Genomic DNA, 10,755 nt, shown 5'->3' on the forward strand with positions numbered 1-10,755 from the left:
CTATTACCTGAAATAAACTGAAGAATATTGGTATTAGTTCTTCTTTAAAGGTCTTGTAGAACTTAGCTGTGTATCCATCTGGTCCTGGGCTTTTCTTGGTTGGTAGGCTTCTGATGGCATCTTCTATTTCCTTACTTGAAATTGATGTATTTAAATTGTGTATATCATCCTGATTAAATTTGGGCAAATCATATGACTCTAGAAATTTATCAATGCCTTCAATATTTTCTATGTTATTGGAATACAAGTTTTCAAAATAATTTCTAATTATCTTCTGTATATTTGTAGTGTTTGCTGTGATATTTCCTTTTTCATTATTATGTCAATAATTTGAGTTTTCTCTCTCCTTCTCTTCATTAGCATGACTAAGGGTTTGTCAATTTTCTTTATTTTTTCAAAGAACCAACTTTTGTTCTGTCAATTTTTTCAATTGTTTCTTTTGTTTCAATTTCATTGATTTTAGTTCTGATTTTAATTATTTCCTCTCTTCTACTGCTTTTGGTGCTGATTTGTTCTTCTTCTAGAGCTTTGAAATGTAATATTAAGTCATTTATTTGTTGACTTTTTCTTCTTTTAAGTACTGAAGTCCATGCCATGAACTTTCTGCTTAGTATTGCCTTCATAGTGTCCCTGAGATTTCAATACATTGTATCTGTGTTATCATTCACCTCTAAGAATTTTTTTAGTCTCCTCCTTGATGTTTTTTGCAACCCATTGTTCATTCAATAGCATATTATTTAGTCTCCATGTGTTGGCATAGCTTTTATTTTTTATTTTATCATTGATTTTCAATTTCATTCCATTATGACCTGATAGAATTCAGGGTAGCATCTCTACTTTTTATATTTGCTAAGAGTTGCTTTGTGGCATAATATATGGTTTATTTTAGGGAAAGATCCATGTGCAGCTGAAAAGAAAGTGTATTCATTCATTGAAGGATGAAATATTCTATATATGTCAGTCAAGTCCAAGTTATTGATTGTATTATTGAGTTGTATATTTTCTTTGTTCATCTTTTGTTTGGATAATCTATCCAGTGGTGAAAGAAGTGTGTCAAAGTCACCCAGAATTATTGTATTGTGGTCTATTTGACTCTTGCACTTGAGAAGATTTTCTTTGATAAATGTGAAGCTCCATCGTTTGGGGCATATAAATCTGTTATTATTATGTGTTGTTGATGAATGGTTCCTTTAAGCAGTATAAAATGTCCTTCTTTATCCCTTTTGATTGACTTTAGCTTGAAGTCTACTTATTTGATATGAGGATGGAAACCCCTGCTTGCTTCCACAGTCCATGTGAGTGGTATGATTTTCCCCAACCTTTCACCTTCAGTCTCTGAATGTCTTTTCCTATAAGATGAGACTCTTGCAGGCAGCATATTGTTGGATCTTTTCTTAATCCAATCTGCCAGTCTATGTCTTCCACCTTGATATCCCTAACATATGTGAAACCAAGTACTTTGCATGAATTAGGTTTTTGAGGTCTGGGATGTCTGAATAGTATATTACAGTTGTGTTGTATATTCTTTTTTTCTCCAATTTTTACTATTTTAACATTTTTTTCTTTTTCTTAATATATATATGTGTACTTATTATATGTACTCTACTATCTTCTCACTTACTTGTCTACCCAAAATTATATCCTCTCCCTTCTCCTGCTTCCTCTTTAGATTTCTCTTTCACACTTCCTAAGATATAACAATTTTATATCCTCACCTCCTACCTCGTCAGCATATCATCCTGCTCCTCACCCTTGGTTCTTTGTCCACCATCAGAAACTGTAAACCCTTTTACAAACCTACTGAGCATATTGTAGATAATAATTGCCTGCTGGGGGGAGGGGGGAATTAGAAACTGGGTACCTTGCCAGTAGGAGTTCCAAACTAAGAGTTGCCCCCCACTGAAGATGGTGATGAAGGTGACCCAAGATAGAGGCGCCTGCTTTCAGAGGTGGGCTGTCAAGTCATGTGGGGGGAGCCCAGTGGTGGCATTGGATAATGAGTTCAGAAACCAGCTCTGTGGCTGTTGGCTTTCTTCAGGGCCTGTGTGAAGTTCCCCGGGTGCAGGCAGGCTACCGCGCATAGGGGACTATCACCACTGCTGCAGAGTCCCAAGATGGTGGCTGAAAGAATTCCCCACGCAAAGACACTTCGCTGGGAGAATTCCAATTTTATTGCAAAAAGCTGTGTGCTTATATAGAACTAAGGGGGAGATGGTAGGGCTTAGATAAATAGCAGGCCACCCGTTTATTGGCAAGTTCTTGCAGATATCGGCTCCGGAGCCCAGGAATTAGTTCTTATTGGGGCTAAGGTTCCCAGCCAGTGAGATTTGAAATTGGCGCCGGCAGGAGAGTTCACATCACTGGAGGGAACTTTTCGTGCCACTGCAGAGAAGAAGAAGGTAGGAAGGAGAAGTCCTTAGGCGCCGTGTTGGGGTTTTTTCTCTGGGGTATGGCTGCCGTTTATACTTTTCCCAACAGTGGCTACCTGGGGAGCCCCACATTGGTAGATGGGGTTCCACATGGGACTGGAGGCCAGAGTTCTTGTGTGTGGGAAGCTGCCAGGTGTCCCACCTAGGAGTGGCATCAGTGACTTCTGCTTGGACGGGTGGGGCAAAGTTCTGTGCGGGTATTGCTGGTGCCCGCTGGGACACAGGATAGTGCTGTGCTGGCGAGTAGTTGGGAGACCTATTCTGATGCTGAGGCCTGGAGCCCTGAATGGGCACAGCAGCCATGGTTCCTACGTGGGAGAAGTGTTACCGCTGTTTACCTGTGAAGAGTCCTTGCTTCCCTGAATGCTGAAGTATAACACCAGAGAAGCAGCCAAGACAAGTGGAGAGTGGAAAGTAGAAGCTTTATTCAAGGACAGCAGAAAAGACTTCTCCCCTGAGGAAGAAGGGGACCCTAAAGGCAGAATTCAAGGAAGAGAGAGGTCTTCCTTTTTTTATAGCTAAGGTCTTCTTTTAGTCTTCCCACATTCAAGCCTTTTGTTTCCCTTTTTCTTGTAGGTGGGAAGGGCTAAAAGGTGGGAGACAGGTGGGCTGAAGGAGTAATCTGGGCAGGAAGGGCCTTGGGCGGGGGTGGATTAGCACTTCCCTGTTTGCTGGGAGCTGTTTCTTTAACAGTTTCTTAGGATGGGTTCCAGGCCTTGGAGACATTAACATTTCAATTTCCCTAAGTGCTGCTCTGCTTTCCTGGACTCCATTCTCTATAATGGCCTCCATTTTCTTTAACTTTCTTTAATTTACCTGACTACACTAACTACCTATCTGTAAATCTGGCTTCAGCAGGAATATCACTTACAAAGAAGCAATATTCTCACTACTTGAGTCCCAGGTCATGGAGCAACACAGAATGCTGCCTTCCTCTGGCCTGCCATCTTGGATCGCTAATACCATCTTTTTATTGGAGAATTTAACCCATTTATTTCCAGCATAAACATTGATAGCTAAGGATTTACCAGCTTCATTGCTAAGAATTTTCTGGCTTTTTTTTTTTTTTTAGGATTCTTTCTTCCTTTTTTTTTTTTTTTTTTTCCTTTCTTGATGTTCTCTTTTGAGAACTGGGCAAGAATGGAGGCTGGGGATGCAAGACTGGAGGCTGGGGATGCAGGATGTGGTCTGGGGTCAGGACAGAACTAAAGCCTCAGTCTGTGAGCACCAGATTGAAATCTGGGGCCAAGGGCACTGAGGTTGACCCAGTAGAGGTTGAGACAAAAATCTGTTGCTCATTGTCCTCTCCTTCCCACAAGCAAAGAGTCATGCCATTCTGCCTGGGGTTAGAGGAGAAATGATGAAGGTAATATAAAATAGCATTTCTCTCCCTCTTCAATGCATCTTTCTTTTCTAAAAACTTTTTTTAAGTTGTAGATGAACACAATACCTTTATTTTATTTATCTACTTATATGTGGTACAGAGAATCAAACCCAGTGCCTCACACATGCAAAGCAAGTACTCTACCACTGAGCCACAATCCCAGCCATTTAATGCATCTTTCTTTATTTCTGTACTATACCCAGGTGTTGTAATCTTTCTGCTGGTTTTCTACACACTTATGGAGGTATTTTATCATACTCTCATTTCTACAGTGGGATAAATGCTGAAAAGTCCTATCCTACCACCTGGTTGACTTTGAGATAAAAAATATGAGCTCATTGTCATCTATCATTGGCCAAATTGCATGTTGCAACAAGCCATATTGATTAAGTGACCAACAGAGATATTTTCAAAAGAAATTCATATGTAATTTTTTTTCTCTGTTACAATTAAACCCCTACATTTGCACAACCGACTAAAAGCATCAACATTGAGTACAATAAAGTGTATGTCTCAATTTTATACAATTTTCTTTTGTCTTCTGTAGTTTCATTTTATTTTTTTTAATTGATCCAGTTAGGGCACAGTTAATGATTATGATTAAATGTTGCAATGACTTCTTAGGTTTAAGTATCAATTTTCAGCGTTACTTCTACCTAAATTTCATTTCATAAAATGAATGAATGGTCAATGTTATATTCATGACACCTCACTTCAACTTCATGTATTCTAAGTGCTTTAAGCATCTGTATATAATTTGGCTGAAGTACAAATATGAGCATGAAAAAAATCTCTACTTATCACTTGCCCTACTAAAAGAGAGATGGCCAATTACAACTATTTATCTTCATTCTGGTCAGTCACTCACCTTATTCAATCACGGGCTACCATTCCTATTCTCAGACAACTTCCTTCCACCTGGTATCAATCTAGTCTCAGATTCTTTCATCTACTTGGCAACTGCTACAGATTCCTGTTCATAGTATCATTATTATCTTTGTTTAGTCTCATTCTGTATGAGGGCTGAAGCTATAGAAACTGGAAATATATGATGTTTGAAAGTTTTCTCTTCACGAAACTCAGGCTCAACTCTCAGTAAATCTTTTTTTAATTTATTTTATTTTGATTGACTTTTTTAGTTATACTGATATTATGATTCATTTTGACATATTATAAAGCATGGAATGTAATTTGCTCTAATTCAGTCCCCAATACTTCCCTTTCTTCTTGCACCCCCACCCCCAGCTTAAACCCCTTCGTCTATTCCACTGATCTTTCTTCTATTTTCATGGAATTTCCCTCCTACCAAGCACCCTCCCCCCCCTCTCTTTCTCTCTCTTTTTCCCTCCCCTTTCTATCTCTGTTTCCTTATTTTGGACTAGCTTCTGCATATCAGGAAAAACATTTGACTTTTTGGGTCTTGGCTTATTTCACTTAGCATGATATTTTCCAGTTTCATCCATTTACCAGCAAGTATAATTTCATTCTTCTTTATGGATGGGTAACACTCCATTGTGTGTGTGTGTGTGTGTGTGTGTGTGTGTGTGTGTGTGTGATATTTTCTTTATCTATGTATCTCTTGACAAGCATATGGAGTGATTCCATAATTTGGCTATTGTAAATTGTGCTGCTATAAACACTGACGTGTCTACACCCCTATAGTAGGCTGATTTTAAATCTTTTGGATATATACCAAGAAATGGGATAGCTAGATCATATGATGGTCCCACTCCTACTCTTTTAAGCAATCTCCATACTGCTTTCCAGAGTGGTTGCACTAATATGCAGTCCCACCAACAATGTATTAGTGAACCTTTTCCCCCACATCCTTGCCAATACATATAATTATTTGTATTCTTAATAATTGCTAAGGAAGTATTTCTTTTACCAGAACAGTCCATTGAAAAATTCTCACACCCAAATGGAAATTCTGTGTAGATTTGTAAGCATAGAGAAAGGACAACTAGACTTTCTGATTGATCTATTTAAGCCTTTAAATACTAAGCTATTTTATATGCAAAAGAAAGGAGTTAATGGATGATGTATGTGTGGATGAGGTATTTTTTTTCAGGATAGAGGCCACAATGAAAACTCATGTTTCTAGACCTTTATTTTTATTTATTTATTTTTATGTGGTGCTGAGGATTGAACCTAGTGCCTCACATGTGCCAGGCAAGTGCTCTGCCACTGAGCTACAACCCCAACCCCAAAACTCATTTTTGGACTTGATACAACTATCCTATTTCCCAGGTCAACAGACTTGCTGATTAATTTTATAATTGTATTAAGGTCCTCCTGAGAAACAGAACCCATAGGACATTTATGTCTTTATCTATCTCAGAGGTAAACATACAAATAGATTCTAGATATAGTTATGGTCACCAATAGTATTATTCTCAGTCCAGTTTTGAAGGGCTGAGAAACTGAAGTGCTGCTGTTCTAAGTCCCAGAGTCTAAAGCTCTAAGAACTAGGAACTCCACATTTGAGAGCAGGAGAAAATGGGTGTCCCAAATTCAAAGAGAGAGAATTCAATTCACCCTCTGCATTTTTATTCTCTTTAGGCCCTCTGTGAATAGATAATTCCCTCCAGATTGGTGAAGGCAGATCTTTGTTCAGTCTACCTATCCAAATATTAATTTATTTCAAAAACAGCCTTACAGACACACCTAGAAATAATGTTTTTTTATCAGATACCTGTACATCCCTTAGCCCAGTCTAGTTGACATATAAAACTATCCATCACAATAATGGTGACAAAAATATGAATCATTCAAATTTATTGAGTACTGAGTATATTCAAGGCACTGTTCTTAGTGCTCTACTTGTATGGTTCCAGGCATTCGTACATTTTATAAGTGACAAGTAAATATAGAACAAGGTAATGTGCAAAAGATAAGCTGAATTAAACATGATTCTTGTTCACTACAAGTAATTTAGCTTTGCAATATAAATTATAAATATAATATAAAATTCAAAGCTTCTATACTGCAAAAGACCAGTCAGGAGACAAGAAAAATAACCAATGAGGAAAAATATTTATTTATATGCATGGCAAAGGGTTAATGACCTCAACATAAAATAGTTATTTTAAATAAATAAGAAAAACAACACCTTAGTGATGCCCAGATAAATGGTTAAATATTATTTCTGCTTGTGTCTGAGAGGTTGTTCCAGAAGAGCTTAGAATTTGAATTGGTGGACTGGTAAAGCAGATGATCGTCCTCAATGTGGGTGGGCATCATTCAAACTATTGAGGGGCTGAGTACAACAAAAAGGCAGCTGAAGGTTGAATTAACTCTGCCTGACTGAACTGAGACATCCATCTTCTCTTGCCCTCAATGCTCCTCTTCCTCAGGTCAAAAGAAATGGACTAGAATTTACACCAGTGGCTCTCCAGCTCTCAAACCTTTGAACTACAACAAAAGTTTTCCTGGAACTCCAGCTTGAAGATGGCAGATCATGAGACTTCTCAGCCTCTATAATCACAGGAGCCAATCCTTACAATAAATCTTTATTGGTTCTTTTCTTTAGAGAACCCTAAATGATATATGTCCTCAATATTATTCAAACAGATGTAATGTAAAATAGCTACAAAAGAGCCACTTCTCACACATCAGATTATCCAACAAAAATAGAAATATATAGTGATGACTGAATATGAAGAAGTAGGTACACTCATATATTTCTCATGGAAGGATAAGTTGCCATAACCCTTTCTAGTATTTATTTGACTGTATGTATCAAAACCTTCCCCAAAAATCCTTCATTCTAGAAATAATTTATAATAATTTATTATAAGAATATATTAAGACAACTTTACAAGGATACAAGTACAAGCATGTCCATCCCAGTTTTGTATATACTATTGAAATATTTAAGAACAAGTGTCATGGTTCAGGAAGTTGAGGCAGGAGGATCACAAGTTCAAAGCCAGCCTCAGCAACTTAGCAAGGCCCTAAGCAACTTAGGGAGACCCTAAGAATAAGAAATAAATAAGTGCTGGGGATGTAGCTCAGTGGTTACACACCTCTAGGTTCAATCCCTGTTGTCAAATATATATATCAACAATATGGAATAAATTAACTAGAGAACAATGTATAAGTCCAATGGAATGTTGTAAAACCATTAAAAATAATATGTCAATTTATATTTTTGACATAGATATATATTCTTAATGAATGAAGTGTGAAATCATATATATAGTCCAATGCCTTTAAAATAGTCTTAAACCTCCAAACATGTAAATAGAGACACACCAGAAAGTATACACCTAAATGTCAACAGTGGTTATTGGTTTTGTTTTTCCATATTTTATATTAAATCAACTTGATTGAAACAATATTCATAAAACAAAATGTACTTCAAAAAATAAATTTTAGCTATGCACAGTGGCACATGCCTATAACCCCAGCAGCTTGGGAGGCTAAGGTAGAAGGATCATGAGTTCAAAACCAACCTCAGCAACTTAATGAGGCCCTAAGTATCTTAGTGAGATAAAATATTTAAAAAGGGCTAGGGATGTGGCTCAGTGGTTATGTGCCTCTGGGCTCAAACCCTGGTATGTATAAATAAAAATAAATAAATAAATATGTATATGTGTGTGTGTGTGTGTGTGTGTATATATATATATACATATATACATATATATTTAGAGTATATAATACAATGGTATTAAATATATGTAAATAGTAACTGGTTACTATAGTAAAGCAAAGTAACATTTGTCATCTCACATGTTTTTGTGTGCAGCAAGAGCAGTTTCAATTTGATCATTTAGCAAAAGTTATTTATATGACTCCTGTTAGCTATAGTCTTCATGTTGTACATTTGGTCTCTAAATTTGTTCATCCTTCATATATGCTGCTTAGTATATTTTGATTTACATTTCCCATTTCCTCATCACAATCCACTCCTTACTCTCTATTTCTGTATATTTGCGGGTTTTTTTTTTCAGATTTCATATGTGAGATCATGCAATATTTTCCTTTCTGTGTCTGGTTTATTTCACTTAATATAGTGTCTCACAGCTTCATCTATGCTGTGGCAAGTGGCAGAATCTCCTCTTTTTTAAGGTTAAATAATGTTCTACTGGGGGACTATTGTAGATAATGTTTTCATAAGCATGGGAGTGCAAGGTTTTGTTTTTTTTTTTTACAAGGTTGTGAATTTAATTTCCTTTGCTCTTTCCTTACTGTTGAGTTTTTTTTATGAATTTTTGATATTTACCCATTATCTTGAACACATTTGCAAGGATTTTTTCTCAACCTACGGTTTGCTTTTGCATTTTTGGTTGTTTCCTTTTCTGTAGAAGTATGTTTTAATTTAATGTAGTCTCATTCATTTATTTTTTGCTTTTGTAGTATAAGCTTTTAGTGTTATATACAAAAAAATACATCAGTACTAAGTCCAAAGTCAAGGAGGATTCCTCATATTTCCTTCTAGGAGTTTTATAGTCTTGCATTTTTTTGTTTATGTGTTTTATCCATGATGAGTTGAATTTTGTACGTGGTGTAAGATAAGGGTCCAATTTCATTTGCTTGCATGTGAAAATTCAGTTTTTCCAGAATCATTAATTAAAACGACTATTTATTCTTCATTGTATCTTCTTGGTCCTTGTGTCAAAATTAGTTGACCATACATGTTTAGATTTATTACTGGGCCTATCATCTGTTCCTCTGGTCTCTGAGTCTGTTTTTATGTCACTACAATATTGTTTTGTTTGTTTGTTTGTTTGTTTACTGGGGTTGAACTCAAGAACCCTTGACCACTGAGCCATATCCTCACCCTATTTTGTATTTTATTTAGAAATAGGGTCTCACTGAGTTGCTTAGCACCTTGCAGTTGCTGAGGCTGGCTTTAAATTCCTGATCCTCCTGCCTCAGCCTCCTGAGCTGCTGGGATTATAGGAGTGCACCACCATGTCTGACTCCATATTGCTTTGATTACTATATCTTTGTAATATAATTTTAAATCAGAAAATCTCAGCCTCCTGTGAAACTGGCATTACACTGACCCTGGCTCCACATTCATATATGATTTTGGTTATTTGAGCCTTCTCTCCTTTTTATTGGTCTATGTAGGGGCTTATTGGTTTTGTTTATTTTCTTATAAACTAAGTTTTATTGATTATTTTCTATGTTTTTTTCCTATTTTCTATTTGATATATTTCTGCTTTGATCTTTATTATTTCCTCACTTCTGCTAATGTTGGATTTAGTGTGCTCTTTTCTAGTTCAAAAATACACAGATATCTTCTATCGGAACCTTGCTTCCAAGATGACAAAAAAAGAAAGAATAGTAGTCATGCTAAAAAGGGCCATGGCCAGGTGGAGCCTATTCACTACACAGACTATGCCCAGTACAGTGCCCAAGGACAAGGCCATTAAGAAGTTCGTCATTCTCCACTCAAAACATCACTGTAGAGGCTGAAGCCATCAAGGACATTTCCGGAGAGAGTGTTTCCGATGCTTATGTGCTTCCTAAGCTCTAAGTTAAACTGCATTACAGTTGCGCCATTCACAGCAAGATCAGGAGTCCATCTTGTGAAGCCCGGAAGCACTGAACATTCCACCCCAATTTAGACCTGCTGGGGCTGCCCCATGACTTCCACCAAAGCCCATGTGAGGTCCTGAAGGAGTGAGGAAAAGTTATACTGGCGGGGGGGGGGGATAAATATAGGAATTACAATTTAAATATTCACAGATATATGTCCTTAAAACAGTTTTATTGAGTTATAATTAATATATCACAAAATCCACATATTTTAATTCTAACTAGATAAATTTTGACAGATAATATATACCCATGAAGCCGTTACCAAAATCAAAAAGTTTTCTTGTGCCTCTTTGTAATCAATCCACCCTGTCTCTCCCTCTATCCCAACTACATATCAGCAACCTCAGCCTTATCACTATAGATCAGATTTTCTACAATTTTATATGA

At 36.8% G+C, this 10,755-nt stretch overlaps 1 pseudogene; it reads left to right on the top strand.

Moving 5' to 3' along the window:
• Window positions 1-2,730: 2,730 nt before the first annotated feature.
• On the top strand, window positions 2,731-10,437 carry LOC101978281 (small ribosomal subunit protein eS26 pseudogene; annotated as a pseudogene).
• The last annotated feature ends 318 nt before the right edge of the window (window positions 10,438-10,755 follow it).

This window comes from Ictidomys tridecemlineatus, chromosome X (assembly GCF_052094955.1).
Source record: "Ictidomys tridecemlineatus isolate mIctTri1 chromosome X, mIctTri1.hap1, whole genome shotgun sequence".
NCBI lineage: Eukaryota > Metazoa > Chordata > Mammalia > Rodentia > Sciuridae > Ictidomys > Ictidomys tridecemlineatus.